This window comes from Acinonyx jubatus, chromosome B4, assembly GCF_027475565.1.
Source record: "Acinonyx jubatus isolate Ajub_Pintada_27869175 chromosome B4, VMU_Ajub_asm_v1.0, whole genome shotgun sequence".
Lineage (NCBI taxonomy): Eukaryota > Metazoa > Chordata > Mammalia > Carnivora > Felidae > Acinonyx > Acinonyx jubatus.
The window spans coordinates 54,907,877-54,927,900 of NC_069387.1; the positions used below are offsets into that span (position 1 = coordinate 54,907,877).

Consider the following 20,024-nt stretch of genomic DNA (forward strand, 5'->3'; position numbering starts at 1 on the left):
TTAGCACAGTAAGCTGTACTATCTCCACTTTACAGATGAGTGAGAGTGAAGTAACATGGCAGGTAAAAGGCAGAGCCAGGACTAGAAACCTCTCTTTAGCCGCCTTTCTAAAACTACTTGTCACTCTGGGGCATTTGTAGAAACTGAAGTCCATATACTTCGATTTTTTTTCCAGCTCAAGATAGGTTTACTCTTGAAAACCTTGCATTAAAAATAAAGGCAAGTTGTTGGGGGAATGGGTTAAGTGGGTGACGGTGTGGTAGGGATCCCTCCCTAAAGAAAAAACAACAACAACAACCCAAAGACAACCTGACTATACGCTTATGTGACAACATCCCTCAAGACCTTGTAACATGAGACCACTTAATCAGACTACATGTTTGTGTGGTACCATGTATGGGAGACAAAGTAGTAGAAAATATATAAAAAACTATGCCACGTGGCATTTGGGGCTCAATTCTTTGGGTACGAACCCAACTGAGCAGTGCTGGCATGAATAAAGTGGCTTCCTGGAAAGAAAAGCCTAGGTGTCATGACTCTGTGTGAGAATCCTGCTACAATGGGCATTAAGGAGGGCGCTTTTGGGAATGAGCACTGGGTGCTATATGTAAGTGATGAATCACTAAAATCTACTCCTGAAACCAATACTACATTGTATGTTAACTACCTAGAATTTAAATTAAAAAAAAAGAAAAGAAAAGAAATATTGAGATAGGACCGTGTGTTTCAACAGCAAAAATAAATAAGATAAAAATAAAAATAAAGATTCAAAATTAAAAAAAGGCAAGTTAATCACATAAATGAAATGGGATTATACAGTGCAAAAACACATAATTTGCAGCAATAGCCACTTTTATTCCAAAGATATTTTTCAGATCTTTCATAATTTGTTGATAGGAATGACAATTTCTAACTTAATTATTTTAGGTATCTTTCTAAGCTTCTTATATTCCATTTATACCCAATTGTGACTGCAGGGCTATTTCTTACACTTCCATTGTATTTGACCAGGATAAAGTTTCAAATTAATTTTCTCTATAGCTGCGTGTGAAAGAGATGTAGAGTAATAGCACTGACTCAGCACATAAATAGTAGAACTTAAAGAGGGTAAAAGTGAATTCCACAGTGGTCATCTGTCATGGTTAAGGAATAAGATTTATTTGGGAAATAAAAATGAAGGGTCAGCAAAAGGAGATGTGTAAACTTCAGGCCCCACAAAAACCTACATCCAGCCCTTCCTAGAGATCTTGGAATCTACCTCATTTGCTGAGGGGTGCCTTGGGCTCAGTTGGGTGAGCAGCTGACTCTTGATTTTGGCTCAGGTCATGATCCCAGGGTCATGGGAGCCTGCTTGAGATTCTCTCTCTCTCTCTCTCTCTCTCTCTCTCTCTCTCTCTCTCCCCCTCCCCCTCCCCCCCGCCTCTCTCCCCAACTCATGCTCTCTCTCTCTTAAATAAAAAATAGAGTCATGAAGACAATCTGTAAAATATTAAATATTTCAAACTCCTTAAAACATTAAAATATAAAACATTCAAATATACCAAAGACAAACAGCTTATTCCCAAACATACCATAAAAATATTAATACTATGATTCTGGTTTGCTTCATCATCTTAATATGTATTTCTTAATAGAATTCTGCATTCTTGTCAAGGAAAGACAATTCCTATATGTTATACATTTGTCACAATTTGGTCTACAACTTACTTTTACTGTAAGATATCATTGATATCAAGTCTGTTAGGAAGGGAGGAGAGGGGAAAGTAGAAAAATAGCCCTGCCTACCTTAAATTGGTAGATGCTACCAATATTTACAGAAATATTCTGAAAATTACTGACAGGCTAAGATAATTTAAGTCGTCTTGAAACACATTGTCATTCAACCCCTGCATACAGCCCGGCACATAATAGATTATCAGTGAATAATTATTGTATAAATTAGTGTTTAAGTTATTGTATAAATGCATAATCTTGTTTTACTCTTCTTAAAGGTGTTAGAAATTTGGCAGCAGAATATTTATTTATATAGCCCACCCTGATCTCAAATTCAGCATGTTTGAAGCCGCAATTTTAAATCATTGTTTCCCTAAATGTGTTCCACCATCCCCAAAATGTTCTCCTGTATCCTGTTTTCATTAATTATTGTTGCATAATAAACCACTCCAATAATTAGTGTTTTTTAAAAGCAGTCATTTATTTGTTCATGATTCCGCAGTTTTTTGGAGGGCTCAGTGGCAATGGGTTCTCTGTTCATATAGTGTCAGGTGAAGTCGTTGGTGTATCTGGGAGCTAAGCCAGGCTAAAATATTCCAGACTGCCGTCCTCATACATCTGGGGCCTTGGCATGGAGTGTGGAAGCCAGAATTTCTCACTTGAAGCCCCTGGTCTCTTACTACTCAGTAGTCTAGTCCAAGCTTATTTACGTGGTAGCTGGATCCCTTCAAAGCAGAAGCTTCTGAAGGTTTGTGTTTGGGTGTTCTAGAATGTCCCTTCTAACACATTCTGTAAATCAAAACAAGCCACAATCTAGTTCAAGTTCAGGGAGGGAGCAGGGAGGAGAATTGGATTCTACTTTTGATTGGTGGAGTGACATGCACATGCAAAGTTAGGAGGGATTGTTGGCAGCTGTCTTTAGCTGTCTTCCCACAGTCTATCATCTAGAATTTATCTTCCACTCATATGCAAAATACATTAATCTACCCCGCTCCCCCCAGATTTCATCCCGTTACTTTGCTAGCCCAAAATCCAAGATCTTGTCATCTGTACTAAATCCAGATGAGGATGAGACTGCTCAGGTTCAGTTAACCTTGATCTGGAGATCTGCAAGTTAAAAACACCTGTCTCCCCACCGCCCATCCTGACATGGGTGAGAAAAGGATAGAGCAACTGCAAGAGAAACTCATGTCCTGAAAGCAGGAAACATAAGACCACATAGTAGTCATGGTCCATTTCTGAAACCTGGCCAGCATACGTGGCCATGCTCCAAACTCCAGACATGGGTCCTAGTTCCGTTCTCCGGGAATTTTCTGAATTCACTGTTCTATTGATTCTTGGTTTTGGACTCTTTGGGATCTTTGCTCTGCCTAAGTTATCATTTTTTTGTTTACATAAGTAATTCTCACAGCCTGCTTTCTTCCATTAGAAGTTTAGGGTCTAGAGGCTTCTTTCAAAGTGAACTGTCTTTGTTCCTTGGTGCAAGAAGATGATGCTTTTGCTGGGGCAGTTCTTTTAATGACTTTGGAAGTTTTATATACATCATTCTGGGGTTCACTCTGTGCTTCAAAAGCCATATTGATAGTTGTTTCCAAGACAGCCCTCTCTCTTCTTGGGGCACATTAGGCTACCGTGGGACGATGTCCTTAGGATTCTTAGAAACCTTCCCGTGGAACTCTATGGGTTTGTACGACACTTCCTTAAGTCACTCTGAAGTCTTAACAGAAGTTCTTACAGCTGCACCATTGACTTGATCATGACTGCATTTTACTGGCAGAGCTCTGAATTTTAACTTTGTCCTGAGAATATCTCTTGCCTTGAGACATTTTTGCCTGCTGGGAAGACTGTCATAGACTGTATATGTTCTCTAAATTCCACTTGAAAATTGAACAATCCCTTTTTACCCTCGCCTTTCTCTTGAATACTTTATCATGTGTTTTTGCTAAAAGAGATCGATAGACAATTTTAATGTTCTGTCTGGAAATCTGCATAAACAGATCTATAGGTTCACTGAATACTTTTTCTCTTCCAAGCTACTACAGTTAGCAGACTTGCTAATTGTTCTGCTACTACACCCATACATACATGGTTCCCCTTCCAATCTCCAATAAATTTTATTTTTGCTATTTCCCTTATCTTTATTGATGAGATAAAGGCTGCTTTTCCGGCCTCCCCCAATAGTCTCCTTGTATCTGTCCATTCTCTGTCCACCACCCAGTCCAAAAGCTAATGCTGCATATCTTATGCTTTTTGTTGTAACTGAATTCCATACTCAGTACCAATTTCTCTATGAGTTCTCTATTACTGGCTCCCAAACTATCCCCAAACTTAATGGCTTAACACAATTATTTATAATTTCTCATGATTCTTTGAGTTGGCTAGGCTCAACTGAATAGCAAATCTGTTAACATGGTATTTGTTGACTAGGATTACTCTTATGGCTACATTCAGCTGGGAGCTCAGATGAAGCTGAAACATTCAAGATGACCCCTTGAAGGAAAGGTCCATAACTGTACAGCATAACTGCACAATATAACTTTTGCTATAGTCCATTGGTCAAAACAAGTCACAAGGCAATATGGATGAGAGGAGCAGCGTGTGTTGTAAGAAGAATTGTTGACAGTCATTTTTGGAGTTTAAGGTTCTGCACTCAATTTCAATTATGTGGGCGTTTTTTCTCCACACCAAGCAAATCTCTGACACCAGCTGGGTGTCCTACAGTTTAACTCAACTCAGTTCAATTCTGACCGTATCCACCTGCAGTTAGCATCCAATCCCACAGTATAAGGGCTTTGTCCCACAAAACTACTCCCACCCAGTTCAGATATCAATCACAAGTGCAGGTTGTCACCTGTGCTTCTGACCAGCAATAAATCTGAGGTTCCCATGACCCCCTTTCTCATCTCAGGTTCAATTAATTTGATAAAGTAGCTCACAAAACCCAGGGAAACATGTTTACCAGTTAATTAAGTGGTGTGATGAAAGATACAGATGAAAAGCCAGATGAAGAGATATTATAGTGCAAGGTATGGAAGCATCCTGAACACAGGAGCTTCTGCCTCTGGGGAACTGGGGTATGTGGATGTGAACACCGACCCTGGAAGCACTCTGAACCCCATACTATAGGGATTTTCTGGAGGCTTCCTCATGTACTAACGATCATTTATTAACTCCATTTCCAGCCTCTCTCTGCTGAGGTATGGGGTGTGGGGCTACAAATTCCAAACTTCTAATCATAGCTTGGTCTTTCTGGTTATCAGCCTACCTCTAGGGCCATCCAGGAGTCCACCTAGAGTTGCCCCATTAGAACAAAAGAGTCTCCCAGTGCTCTCATCTCTTAGGAATTTACAAGGGTTTCAGGAGCTCTGTGCCAGGAATGTGACAAAGACCAGATATATACTTTTTATTTTAAATCACAATATCATAAATTATTTCTCAGACCCCCACAGCTCTTTGGCTTTTGTTGATTGTACTGTTCAAGAAGTCACATTAGGCTTGCATACAAAAATACCTTGGATTTATCCATCTCTTAAATTGAATCCAATTATTTATCCAATTATTTTGTTAATCGTTTCTGCAAAATAGCTATTAAATATGTTCTTTTATTTCTATTCTCCTAGGTTCCACTCTAGTTTAGATCATAGATCCCTCTAGTTATGAGCAAAAAATCAAATTGCATGACAAAAATCTATAAACGCTCAGTATATAAAACCTTCTTCTATAACTAAAATAACACAATTTGACATATTTAATGATATTTGTGGTAATTACTGTGCCTAGAGATTGGGAATCATAAAAGGAAAGCAGCCCACACAAATAGCTGTAATTTATCATATACAATAAAAAATAAAATTTTAATATTTTCCTCTTTTGTTGATTCTTCATCTTTCTCAGCAGTAACAATGTTTGTGATTTTTTTGTGTGTGTGATATCTTGTAGCATTTCATCACTATTCATCATACCCACTGCAATGGGTCCTCCATATTACTTCCTGATAGTTGATCTTTTGGGGGTACTATCCCATCTTCAGTCATGGCCAGAGTTTAGCTGTTCTTTGTCCTACCCTTGGGAATCTCTTCTTTCTATCCTTTTCCGTGCCTTTTTTCCTAGGAATCTTGATGTGATACGTTAATGCTCCACAAAAAATTCACTTCATTTCCCTTCTAACTTGGCTTAGACTCTATTTTCCTGTGCTACTGACTTGGGGCTTGGCCATGTGACTTGCTTTAAACCAACAGAATATGATGTAATAGGAAATTACGTGAGCACAGGCTTTTCATGTGCCTGCAAAGTTTATCTTGTTTTCTTGTGCTGTGGTGATTTGACCTGAGTGGCTGCTGTAGAAACGTGGAGCACACCTGAACCCTAACCTGCAACATAGAACTTGGAACCCAGAGTCTAGAAATAAGAATCTTGCCTAGAATAGTAAAGAAGCAAGCAACCTACAGATCCTTAAAAGAAAAATGAATGCTTGTAGTTGTAAATTTCTTTTCTTTCTTTCTTCCTTCCTTTCTTTCTTTCTTTCCTTCCTTCCTTCCTTCCTTCCTTCCTTCTTTCTTTCTTTCTTTCTTTCTTTCTTTCTTTCTTTCTTTCTTTCTTTCTTTCTTTCTTTCTTTCTTTCTTTCTTTCTTTCCTTCTTTCTTAAAGGTAATCTCTACACCTAACATGGTGCTCAAACTCACAACCCCAACATCAGAGTCGCATACTCTTGCAACTGAGCCAGCCAGTCATCCCTATTTATTTATTTTTGAATGCTTGTAGTTTTAAACCACTGAGTTTGGAGTGGTGTATTCTGAAGCATTATTGCAGAAATAGCTGATTAAAACATTTGAGCAGTTACTCTCTTTTCCCTGGTCATAATCCATGAGTCTTGGGACCAAAGAGTTTGAGACTCCAGAACCTTTGTGCCTAGAAGTTGTATATCAGTGGTTTGAGGTGAATACATAACACCAATGCTGCAGGATTGGAGAACTGGAGCACCAGGATAAAGCACCGGAAGGGGGAGATGGCATTTAGTAATGACACTCAGATCTCTGACATGTGGACATCTCAGGGGTAGGGAATATGAAAGGATTGTGGGCTGGGATTAAAGAGAATACCAGTTCTGAGCCTGTTGTATAGTACACTTCCAATATTTCCAATTGAAAATATTCATTAACTGATCTCTCTCCCTTGAGGGCAGACACCATGTCCATCTTAATTATATGTCCCCAGCACATATTGACTACTCAATAAATATTGGTAGAATCTTGAAAATCTTGAAAAATTGAACAGAAAGCCAAGATGTCAAATGTGGCCTAAAATGGGCATACATAGTCCCAGAATACCTTGTAATCCACCCCTTTGTATTTAAAGTCGCTAAGACCTATATCTGTTCAGCAATAGTATTAGGTTTAATTTAATATTAGGTTCGAGCAAAAGATCCACTTAATAAAATGGGAAAAAAACCAAGTCTTCTCCCTTCCTGTCTTTGTATTAATTAGATATAAAAACCTTTAAGTAGAAATAAAAAGTCTAGATAAACACAGACATTACTTAGATGCAAAGGAGGTTTGTTCAAAGTTGAAAAGGTCTGTCACCAAACTAAGAGATGCATATTACAGAAAAACTAGCTATACAAAACTTTTTATTATTATTATTATTTTTTTTATTTTAAGTAGGCTCCACACCCAATGTGGGGCTTGAACCCATGACCCTGAGATCAAGAGTCACATGCTCTATCAAAGCTGAGCCAGCCTGGCACACCTATGAAAATGTTTTTTCAATGATTAGGAAAATTTAAATGTGGAAAGGATATTAGATATTACAGAATTATTGTTAATTTTCTTAAGAGTGATAATGTAGTTATACTGTGGAATGTCCTTATTTCTTCGGAGATACATGCTGAAGTATCTATGGGTGAAGTTTCATGATATCTGTAACTTACATTCAAATTGTTTAAAAATATTGTAGAGGGCAAGATGGAGTCACTTACATCAAGCAGTGACTCATGTCAGGCAACCAAGAGCGTTGCAGCTAAGACCAGATGATGCTGAAACCGGCACAGACTGATGATGCCCAGAACTGATGACCAGCAGAACCTGAAGAGGCCTCGAAAGGCCCAAGGCTGATTAAACTCCTTTAAAAAGGGGTGACTTTTGCAGCAAACTGTCAGACTCTCCAGACACTAACCCTTTCCCATCTGACCACACTGAAAAGGCAACAGGTGCCAAAGCTCTGGCTGACTGGTCTCTGAGCATAGCAGAGATCCTCCACTGCTAGAATATAATAAGCAGTATGCACGGAGAGCTGACCAGACCAGACTGAGGCCTCATCTCTACTATGCATTCATAGATGGACTTTGAGTTGGGTTTCTCAACTTCTCACCTCTTGCTGTATCTTGTTTGTAGTGTGCTTTACTTTGTGTGATATGTATGAAACCAAGTTAAATGTGTAACAAAATGGCATTGAGTTTGGAATCTTGGACCTGCTTTACAATTATGTTAGCCTTGTTTTGTGATTGAATAAAGCTAACACTGTGGAAAGACACAACTCATGTCTGTGCACTCATAATGTGCTTGTGACAAACATATATATAAATAAAATAGAGATTAAGCAAATGTTAATAATTAAAAATTTTTTAATCTACATGGAGGGTGTATAGGTATTGTAGTATTTTTTCACCTTTCCTGTATGTTTGAAAATTTTCAAAATAAAAATGGAAATAAAGGCTGAAAGATGCAGGTTCATCAAATGGGAGAGAAGAGGAGAGGATGTTTTAAAAATGGATAGAAATGAGAGTGTCCTAGGGGTATCTGGGTGGCTCAGTCAGTTAAGCGTCCAACTCTTGATTTCGGCTCAGGTCATGATCTCACAGTTGTGAGACTGAGCCCTGTGTGGGGCTCTGCACTGGGCATGTAGCCTGCTTAAGGTTCTCTCTCTCCCTCTTCCTCTGCCCCTCCCCCCCCCACATGCATGCTCTCTCTCTTAAAAGAAAAAGAAATGAGAATGTTGTAAAGACAGAAATAAATTTTACCTAATTCACAGCTTTGTGGTGAGCTAATTCCCTGTTTGCAATTTATTTATTTGTTGTTGTTTTTGTTTTTTGTATTCCCTGTTTGCAATTTAAAAATACATTTCATCTAACTAAAACATATAAAAATGCTGAAAATACTTATCAAGTTTATACATTAGGAAATGCTCATGGAAACCCACTGTCTGATATATCTGTTCATAAGTTAAAACTTGTAAAAATTGCGGTGCCTGGGTGGTTCAGTCAGTCGAGCATCTGACTTCCGCTCTGGTCATGATCTCATAGTTGGTGAGTTCCAGCAGCTCATGGGGCTCTGTGCTGACAGCTCAAGCCTACTTCAGATTCTGTCTCCCTCTCTCTCTGCCCCTCCCCCACTCACTCTCTGTCTGTCTCAAAAAATAAACGTTAAAAAAATTGTAGAAATTATTTTTTCTTATAAGAGCATGAAGGAGATTGCCAGTTGCTAATTTATTATGTAATACAGTTATATTTGGAAATGTGGCTGCCAGTTAAAGACTGCTTCCCAGCTTATGTTGTAGCTGGATGCCTCCATTGACTAAGTCCTATTGAGCAGAAGTATTATATGCCACATTCAGAACAGAACTTTAAAACGTGGAGTGTGCATTTTTTCAAGTTCTTCCCCTTTTTGTAAGTGAGAACACTGCCTAGGACTCAGCTTCAAGCCAAAGAGACACCTAAGTGCAGGGGTTCTTAATCTCAGGTTCATGAACTTGAATGGGAAAATATTATATCCTTGTCTTCACTAGCTTCTAGCTGAAATTAATATTTTCTTTAATTATGAATGTAAACAGCAAACCACACTGTAGTATTAGCAATACCTATGAATTTTCCACCCCAAAAATATTTTCATATCACATTACAATTTTTTCAGATCTCTCTAAATATCATTTATGCTCAACCGTACTTCAAGGTTATGGTGGTTATTAGATCATTGTTAGATTATGATGCTTAATGAATTAAGTATATTTATTATTATATCAGTATTTAGAAAACTATTTTGATAACTGTAATCTGGTGTAATTTATTCCCTTTATTTTTTTACATGTTTTTATTTATTTATTTTTGAGAGAGTGAGTGTGCAAGTCGGGGAGGGGCAGAGAGAGAGGCAGACAGAGGACCTGAAGCAGGCTCTACGTGGACAGCAGAGAGCCTGATGTGGGGCTCCAACTAACAAACCGTGAGATCATGACCTGAGCCAAAGTTAGACGCTTAACCGACTGAGCCACCCCGGCGCCCTTGTTTCCTTTATTTTTTTTAACTTCTTTTTAAACTTTTTTAAAAAAATTTATTTATTTAGTTTGAGAGACACAGAGACAGCACGGGTGGGAGGGGGCAGACAGAGGGAGAGAGAGAGAGAGAGAGAGAGAGAAAGAGAGAGAGAGAGTACCACGCAGGCTCTGCACTATCAGCGCAGAGGGGCTCCAACCCATGAACCCTGAGATCATGACCTGAGCCAAAACCAAGAGTCAGATGCTTAACCGCCTGAGCCACCCAGACGCTCGAATTTCTTTCCTTTATATCTAAATGTATTTCATTTTATGCATTAAAAAAATGTATTTTATTTATGTATCATTTTGAGAGTTGGTCTGTATGCTTGAATAGAGTGCCAGAGGAGTTTATAGCGCAAAAATGGTTAAGAACTATTGCCCTAACCTGAAACTAATACAATATTGTATACAATTATTTTTCAGTCAAAAAACAAAACAAAAAAAAAAAAGAACTCTTGCCCCAGGCAATGGTGGAGACACAGGATGGAAAGTATAAGATTCGTTTAATGACTGTTTACCCCAGAACCTGCAGGAAACTCGGTTCAGTCACCTCAGGATTGTTACCTAAGAGCACACTAAATAACAACATTTTAAGTCATTGTATGTTGGGGTGTCTTTTAAATAAAAGTTTGCCCTAAATACACAGGCATAGATGTGGCTAGAAAATATAAAATAATACACCTGAAATTTTGATGTTTATGCGGTTAAATGGCATAATAAGGAATTGGAGGAGTTTCAGAAAGACAGTATACTGGGACTAGTGTTTGAAGAGATAATAAGCAGGATAGCCTAGAAATGAAAAAAGTCATGAATCTTGAAAATCAGGATATATACCAAAGTTCAAAATAAAATACTGTAAAATAAAAATAAAATAATCTACACCAAGGCCCATCATAGTGAAAGCAAAACTAGATCATCTTAAAAGAAAAAAAATGCAGTACCCCTGTAACAAAAATATTCTACTGATATTAGAATAATATTCAAGATATATCATTAATTTAAAAAGCAAGGTCAAAATAGCACATAAAACATGCTACCCATTTGTGGAGTGTGTGTGTGTATTATTGTAGTTAACAATCAGCCCACAAATTTCATGGAGGTTAATAAACGACTCTTCTGAACCAGTATAATTTGGCTCCAGGATACCACTGATTGTAACTAAAATAGAATGCAAACCCACAGTGATGGCAAGAGATTTTTTTCCTCCTGACACCAATACATGGTATCTTTCCCAATACAATTTCTCCAACTCTGCATCAACTAAGTGTATTACAATTCAATTCAAGGTAGACACTAATTACCCGGTCCTAATGTCAAACTCCACAGATTTAAGTGATCAGTCTCACAGGAGTGATCACACTTCTTCTTCTTTTTTTTTTTAAGTATTTATTTTTGAAGGAGAGACAGAGCATGAGCGGAATTGGGGCAGAGAGAGAGGGAGACCCAGAATTCGAAATGGGCTCCAGGCTCTGAGGTGTCAGCACAAAGCCCAATGCAGGACTTGAACTCACAAACTGCGAGATCATGACCTGAGCTGAAATCAAACGCTTAACCGACTGAGCCGCCCAGGTGCCCCTAAGGGGGATCTCACTTCAGATGCCAGTCACAAGTATCAGGTCCCAGGTTAGCCACACTTCTAACTTGGCTACAAATACCGGGGTTCCCTCAAGCCCACCCGACTCAGGTTCAACAATTTGCTAGAACAACTTGCAGAACCCAAGAAAATGCTTTACTTGCTATTACAGTTTATTATAAGAGATACAAATGAATAGCCTGATGAAGAAGTACAAGGGTGAGGTCCAGAAGAGTACTGAACCCACGAGCCTGTGGAGCTGGGTGTACCACCCTCGTAACATGTGGATGTATTCACCAACTTGGGAGTTCCCCAAACCTCATCATTTGCAGGGTTTTGTGGAAGTTCCATCTTATGGTTCCTACGTTCAAGCCCTGCTTTGGGCTCTGTGCTGACAGTGAGGAGCCTGCTTAGGATTCTCTCTCTCCCTCTCTCTCTTTTTCTCTCTGTCTCAAAATAAATAAAATAAATAAAAAAGTAAATAAAATGGGGGTGCCTGGGTGGCTCAGTCAGTTGAATGTTCAACTTTGGCTCAGGTCGTGATCTCCCACTTCGTGAATTTTAGCCTCACATCAGGATCTGTGCTGTCAGCACAGAGCCCACTTTGGACCTCTGTGCCCCTTTCTCAGCCCCTCGCCTGCTTGTGCTCTCTCTCTTTCTCAAAAATAAATAAATATTAAAAATAATTTTTAAAAAGTAAAGCATTTGAAAAATCTAAAATATCAACAAAGAATACCTCAGTTTTTTATTTTTTATGTTTTATTTTATTTTATTTTATTTTATTTTATTTTATTTTTTAATGTTTATTTATTTTTCAGAGACAGAGTGTGAGCTGGGGGCAGGGGGGCAGAGAGAGACTGGAACCGAGGATCTGAAGTGGGCTCTGTGCTGACAGCAGACAGCCTGATACAGGGCTTGAACCCATGAACCCTGAGATCATGACCTGAGCTGAATGAAGCTGGCTGCTTAACTGACTGAGTCCCTCAGGCACCCCTTCCGTGTTTTTTGAATGTGAGAAAAATTCTGTTGTAATCAAGCTGTTTTAGAAATAGCAAGAGTATTCAAAGTATTCAAAGTATTTTAGAAGGCTCTATAACCTTGGTAACAAAAGTAAGGAACACTATAAGAAAATAACATCATAGACAAATCTCACTTATGAATGTAGACCCAGAGTCATAAATAAAACTTGAAAAAAATCATGACCAGATAAGGTTTATTCCATGACTATAAGCATGGTCTATCTAACATCAGAAAATCTGTAACAATTTATCATGTTAACATTATTTCATGTTCAAATATTTACACTAAAAGGATTCTCCCACATGTCAAGTCATGTACAAAGGTCTTCACTGCTGCCCTTTTAGTTTAATTTTTTAAAAAATGCAAGTAATCTTTTTTTTTTTTAAAGTAAGCTCTATGCCCACCATGAGCCTCAAACTCATCACCCTGTGATCAAAAGTCCTAAGCTCTATGGACTGAGCCAGCCACCAGGTGCCCTCCCCAAAACTAGAAATAATCTAAATGCTTTTCAATAAGAGAGTAGATAAGCAAACTATATTATTCACTGTATGGATTCCTTTGCAGCAATTGGATTGAATCCATTGCATATATATGCATGTTTAAATCTCAGATAATTTTTAATGAAAAAGCAGTGTGCAGAATACTATGTATAACATTTGTGTAATATTTGTAAGCGTACAAAATAATATTATACAGTATTAATGGATACATACAAGTATGGTAAAATATATAAAAACATGGATAGGAAGAATATACATATATACATATACATATCAATTTCGGGATAGCTGTTCTTCTGGGGAAAGATAAAGGCAAACAAGGCAAGAGGATTTCATCTCTATAATGTTTTATTCCTTAGGAAATATGACTGAATTTGCTAAATCTGGATTATGTGAACATGATTGGTTGTAATGTTGTTCTTGGTACTCTTCTAGTAAGTTCTCATTATTTCATTTTTAAAAAGTTAGAGATGTTTGCTTGATGCGACTAAAATAAAATGTTTGATTATAAAGAGGGCAATAATAGCTCCTACTGAGACCATAAAGCCACAGTTAATTATACAGTAGTTCTAATATTGACGTATGATTTCAGTTTATATGGAAATGTACTGTTTTAGGACTACCCCCTTAGTTTCATTCATTACCATATCAAAAGCGTATGTCTTCAGAGTTTGTATCCTTGGGAACCTTCCTGGTTGCTAGGTAGACCAATAAAAGCCCTAAGATTCACATTCAGTGGTCCATGACGGTTACTAAGCTAAAAAGAACCAAGGAGAGATAGGGGAGGAACTCGTGTGTTCTGACCAAATTAGAGTTTTAGTCTAATGTTCAGCCGAGATCTAAAATACCACATTAAAAAAATTAAAAAATAAAATACCACATTAAGTCCCTTGAAGAGTACAGAGAGATCTAGAACAGTCACTGCTCTCAAATAAGTTCCATTTTAGTTTATTCACTTAAAATGTAACAATAGAGTATGACAACGAATGGTAAATATAATAGGAATTCAGAGGCAGAAAAACATCTCTGTGAAGTAAGATGCTTGGTGAGATTTCAAGGGGAAAATGAGGCCCTGGGTGGGAAATAAAGGGTGAGAACTGTTCAGAGAAGGGAGCAAGGTGGAACCAAGTCAGGGTTTAGGAAGAGGAAGTCAGGGGCCATAGAGCAGAGTGTATGAGATTTGAATACCTCTTGCTTTGTCCACTACAATATATTTCAAATTATTTTCCTTTATTTTTAAAATATAAGCAACACTATTTTATTTTATTTTATACATAGGTAATTTTCCCAGTTAAGTAGAGATATGGTGTAAAAAAATAATTTAGAACTGAATTGCCAGATAATTTCAATGCAGTAGAAGATGAAGGATGGGAAAATCCAAAGTGAGGTAAAAGTTTTGTCTTGCTTGAGGGGAGGATGTTAATGATCAATTAATTCTTTATGTGAAAACAGTATAAATATGTTTCTTACTCTACTTCTTTAAGTTTTTAAAAAATTTTTACTTATTTATTTTTGAGAAGGGGAGGGTAGAGGGGCAGAGAGCAAGGGGATCCCAGGCAGGCTTAGTCAGCATGGAGCTGGACGTGGGGCTCAAACTCATAAACTGTGAGATAACCACCCGAGTCAAAATCAAGAGTCAGCCGCTTAATGGACTGAACCACCCAGGCACCCCAAGACTTTTTAAGTAAGCTCTGCATGCAATGTGGGTTGGATGCCAAGTGCCCCTTACTCTACTTACTTCTGTATTATTTATGTGTCATGAGTTAGAGCTACCAGTCCAGATCAACTTCTTTCTCTACATTAATTTTTTTAATGTTTATGTATTTTTGAGAGAGAGAGAGAGAGAGAGAGAGGGAGAGAGAGCACACATGCATGCACACAAGTTGGGGAGGGGCAGAGGGGGTTGGGCAGAGGATCTGAAGTGAGCTCTGCACTGACAGCAGTGAGCCAGATGTGGGGCCCGAACTCATGAACTGGGAGATCATGACCTGAGCCTAAGTTGATGCTCAACCGACTGAGCCACCCAGGCTCCCCTCTACATTAATTTTACTTTAGGAGACGTGCTGCCTATCCCTACCACTGGCCCTTGAATGAATGAAGCCCGCCTTCTCCACTCCAGAACCATTCTCTAATTCTGCATCTCAGAGAGGAGGATGTAGGATATCCTCAGAGAGGATATTTAGGATGTATTCTCTCACAGAAGTCCCCGAGCGCCTTATACAAATTCATCTACTTCCACCCTGTGGGTAACCAGCTTTACATTTCAGGAGTCACAGTGAGTGACAGATCTGATGGAGCAATGAAAGATATTTGCTCTGCTCTTTAAAGATTTCTGCCTGCCTGACATTTGTATAAAGAATAGGGCCATTCAATGTGGCACCTGCATGGCTCAGTCTGTTAAGTGTCCAACTTGGGCTCGGGTCATGATCTTGAGGTTCTTGGGTTTGAGCCCTGCCTAGGGCTCTGTGCTGACAGCCCAGAGCCTGGAGCCTGCTTCAGATTCTGTGTCTCCCTCTCCTTCTGGCTCTCCCCTGCTCTCGCTCTCTGTGTCTCTCAAAAATAAATAAAACATTAAAAAATATATTAAAAATAAATTAATTAAAAATTAAAAAAAAAGAGAAATATATTCAAAAATAAAACTCAACATGACTTTGTAAGATAACTTTGATGCAGGGAGTTTAGGAAAGAGGACAGTGTCAAAGAATACCATTTTGGCATGAAAAACTGGACAAAACCAGCCTGCTTCCGATTCCCCCTCCATCACTCTCTGCCTGTCCCCTACTCACACACTGTCACTCTCTCAAATATAAATAAACATTAAAAAAAAAAGAGGGGCGCCAGCGTGGCTCAGTCGGTTAAGCGTCCGACTTCGGCTCAGGTCATGATCTCACGGTTCCTGGGTTCTAGCCCCACATCTGGCTCTGTGCTGACCGCTTGCCGTCTTGAGCCTGCTGTGGATTCTGTGTCCCCCCGTCTCTCTGCCCCTCCCCACTCGTGCTCTGTCTCACTGTGTCTCAAAAATAAATAAATGTTAAAAAAAAAAAGCAGAATAGGGCCATTCTAGTGACTTTTCTTGCAAACAATATCAAAACGTATCTCACTCTGCTATATGTAAAATATCCGTAATATCTCCTTGGTCCATAGAAGAGGTCTCAAAACATTTTAGTTCCTTTGTCTTCTCTCTTTAGTTACCACCACTCTTATTATTTGTCCTAGTTCTTTTAAAATTCTTTTTTGATCCAAGAGTCTTTTTCTCGTGGATATTATGTAGCTTATTTTCCATCCAAGTAGATCAATGAGAACAATGAAGTAAAGGAACAGGGTGTTTAAGGGTAAATCCGAGACTAAAGCACACAAGCAAGAAGAGGAGGAGTGTGGTGGGAGGTGGGAAAGAGCTAGTATCTGGGTATCAAGGAGTATTTGGACTTTGTAGTTGTGACAAGTACCAATCGGTGTTACTGTTTAGTATATCGAATGTCAGAATGTCTTGAATCTGATATTTATCATTGTCATTGCATATGGGTTTTTTTTTTTTTTGGTTTTTGTTTTTTTTGTCTTTGATTACTTAGAAAGTTTTCAGGTATCAGAAATTTTTAATACTATTCTGGATAAATCAAGATGCAACCAAAAACCTCTTCATTGGCAAAATATGAAACTTGATTCTTTATTTTTTTTAATATATGAAATTTATTGTCAAATTGGTTTCCATACAACACCCAGTGCTCATCCCAACAGGTGCCCTCCTCAATACCCATCACCCTCCCTCCCCTCCCTCCCTCCCACCCTCCCTCCCCCCCTCCCCTCCCTCCCCCCTCCCCCCCTCCCCCTCCCCCCTCCCCCCCTCCCCCCTCCCCCCTCCCCCCCTCCCCCTCCCCCCTCCCCCCCCTCCCCCCTCCCCCCTCCCCCCCTCCCCCCCTCCCCCCTCCCCCCCTCCCCCCCCCCCTCCCCCCCCTCCCCCCCCCCTCCCCCCTCCCCCCCCCTCCCCCCTCCCTCCCTCCCCCCCCCTCCCCCTCCCCTCCCCCCTCCCCCTCCCCCCCCTCCCCCCTCCCCCCTCCCCCCTCCCTCCCCTCCCCCCCCCCCCATCAGCCCTCAGTTTGTTCTCAGTTTTTTTTTTAATTTTTTTTCAATGTTTATTTATTTTTGGGACAGAGAGAGACAGAGCATGAACGGGGGAGGGGCAGAGAGAGAGGGAGACACAGAATCGGAAACAGGCTCCAGGCTCTGAGCCATCAGCCAAGAGCCTGACGCAGGGCTCGAACACCCGGACCGCGAGATCGTGACCTGGCTGAAGTCGGACGCTTAACCGACTGCGCCACCCAGGCGCCCCTGTTCTCAGTTTTTAAGAGTCTCTTATGCTTTGGCTCTCTCCCATTCTAACCTCATTTTTTTTTCTTCCCCTCCCCCATGGGTTCCTGTTATGAAACTTTATTTTTTAAAGTGAAGAGCTTGGGGAGCCTGGGTGGCTCAGTTGGTTAAGCATCTTGATTTCGGCTCAGGTCATGATCTCACAATTTGTGAAATCGAGCCCCACGTTGGGCCCTGCACTAACAACAAGGAGCCTGGTTGGGATTCTCTCTCTCCTTCTCTCTCTGCCCCTACCCCACTTGCTCTCACTTGCTGTCTCTCAAAATAAATAAGTAAACTTTTTTTTTTAAATGTTTATTTATTTTTGAGAGAGACAGAGACAGACTGTGAGCAGGTTAGGGGCAGAGAGAGAGGGAGACACAGGATCCGAACAGGCTCCAGGCTCCCAGCCGTCAGCACAGAGCCCAATGCGGGGCTTGAACTCACCAGCTGTGAGATCATGACCTGAGCTGAAGTCGGAGGCTCAATCGACTGAGCCACCCAGGCTCCCCTAAATAGGTAAACTTAAAAAAAAAAAAAAAAAAGCTAAAATCTTGCTTGATTGCCTTCAATGTAACTATTGATTTTAATCTTATTATGAAAAATTCCTAATACTCACAAAAGTGAAGACACTGATACACTGAACCCTAATTAATACATGCAGCACCCAAATGTAAAAATGATAATTGTTTTGCCACACTGGTTTCATCTACCCTCTTTTTCTTTCTTTTTGTTGCTAAAGTATTTTGAAGTAAATCCAAGACCTCATGAGACTTCATCTCACCTACTTATAATTCTTCTGATTTTTAATTGAATTATCAAGTAGTTAACAGAAAACAGGATATTACAGGAAGTATCTAGTGAGGTACAAAGTGCAGTAATTAATCTTTTCTCATTTAATCAAAGCGAGCAGCAGGGCTCTAGTAATATCATTATACTTAGAAATGGAAATTAAAAAAAAAAAACAAAAACAAGGAAGCAGTTTTAAGTACTTTTAAGCCCTACTTCTGTTTTCCTTCCTCTTGACCTATTCCTTATTAACAACTGGCCACTGGGTACTCTGGCCTCTCAGTGTAACTAGGATATATGTGAATCATACTTATGTAATCCATCAAGTGATTGGCAGGATCCTAGGACACAGTTCAAATAGAAGTTTTTATTTTTACAGCAAAATCCTGGCCCTTCCCTCTGGGACATCTTTGAAGTCCTTTTTATTTTAACACTTCCATTTATGTTACTATTTATAAGTTTGTATCAGTATCTTAGAATAATTGTTCTTAGTTTCACACGAAAAAAAGATGTGAAGAAATAAAATACCCAATGTTGATGAAGATATAGATGATGAATTTCCAGTGGGAGTATGGGTAAGTTGATGCATGGAAATAAAAACCTGGTTTGGTAATAATAATTGAATACCAAGTTGCAATATTTGGTATTTAAAATTCTGTTAGCCTGTTCATAATTGAACAGGAGAAAAAAAATTCTTAATGTAGGAATGACCTTCCCTCTGCCAAAACTTGGAGTGAAAATGCTGACTGCTTTTTTTTTTTTTTTAATTAAGCTTATTTACTTGGGTTTGGGGGAAAGGCAGAGAGAAAGGGAGAGAGAGAGAAGCCCAAGCAGGCTGTGTGCTGTCACCTCAGAGCCTGATGTGGGACAGGATCCCATGAACCGTGAGATCATGACCTGAGCCAAAATCAAGAGTCAGACACTCAACCAACCTGGCCACCCAGGTGCCCCTGCTTTTTTTTTTTTTTTTTTAAACCATTCCAGCTTCCCATGTTTTTCCTCCAGAAAGATCACTCTGCCAGACTGAAATGAAGGACTTGTGAGATGCAAAATTCAAGATTGGAAAGGGGTGAGGAAAAAAAAAGCAAATTGACTTAGAGTCATTTAAAAAACAAGTGACAAATTGGGGATGGAAAAAGGGAAAGCAGTTGAGAAAAGGGAAAGAGAATATTGATTGTGGTTTGTCAGTAAGGGGCTCCAGAATAATGTGGGTTTACGGAAAATTGAAAGAAGAGAAAAAGAGATGTGGGAAGTGTTGGTGGGTATATGAATAGAAGTTTATTAACAATTTTAGATGAGAGACAAGTTAATTGTTAGAATCCCCTCAAAAATATTTTGGCTGTTGGGGTACCTGAGTGGTTCAGTTGGTTAGGTCTCCGACTTTGGCTCAGGTCATGATCTCATAGATCATGGGTTTAAGCTCCACATCAGGCTCTGTGCTGACAGCTCAGAGCCTGGATCCTGCTTCAGGTTCTGTCTCTGTCTCTCTCAGCCCGTCCCCTGCTCACGCACTCTCTCTCTCAAATATAAATAAACATTAAACAATTTTTTTTAATATTTTGGCTATTTGAACTATACTTCTTTGAGAATGTCTCCATTCATCAACAAATATATTTCTACACTGGCACATCTTATTTGAAAATTCCTTTTTGATGAAAGCATAAGTTTCTACCAAGTGCATATATTCGAGTTAATATACCATTCTTCTATAACTGTGTTCATATTATTTCCATTTTTCTACTACTTAAAAACCACTGTGATGAATATATTTGTACTCATGGCTT

The 20,024-nt window shown here is 39.3% G+C and overlaps 1 long non-coding RNA gene across 1 annotated transcript in view; it reads left to right on the top strand.

Moving 5' to 3' along the window:
• Positions 1–16,136, top strand: part of LOC106967969 (uncharacterized) — a 49,854-nt gene extending 33,718 nt beyond the window's left edge. Inside the window, exon 3 of the long non-coding RNA XR_003412998.2 lies at positions 12,406–16,136. This is a non-coding gene — a long non-coding RNA (uncharacterized LOC106967969). The remainder of the gene's footprint in view (positions 1–12,405) is intronic.
• The last annotated feature ends 3,888 nt before the right edge of the window (positions 16,137–20,024 follow it).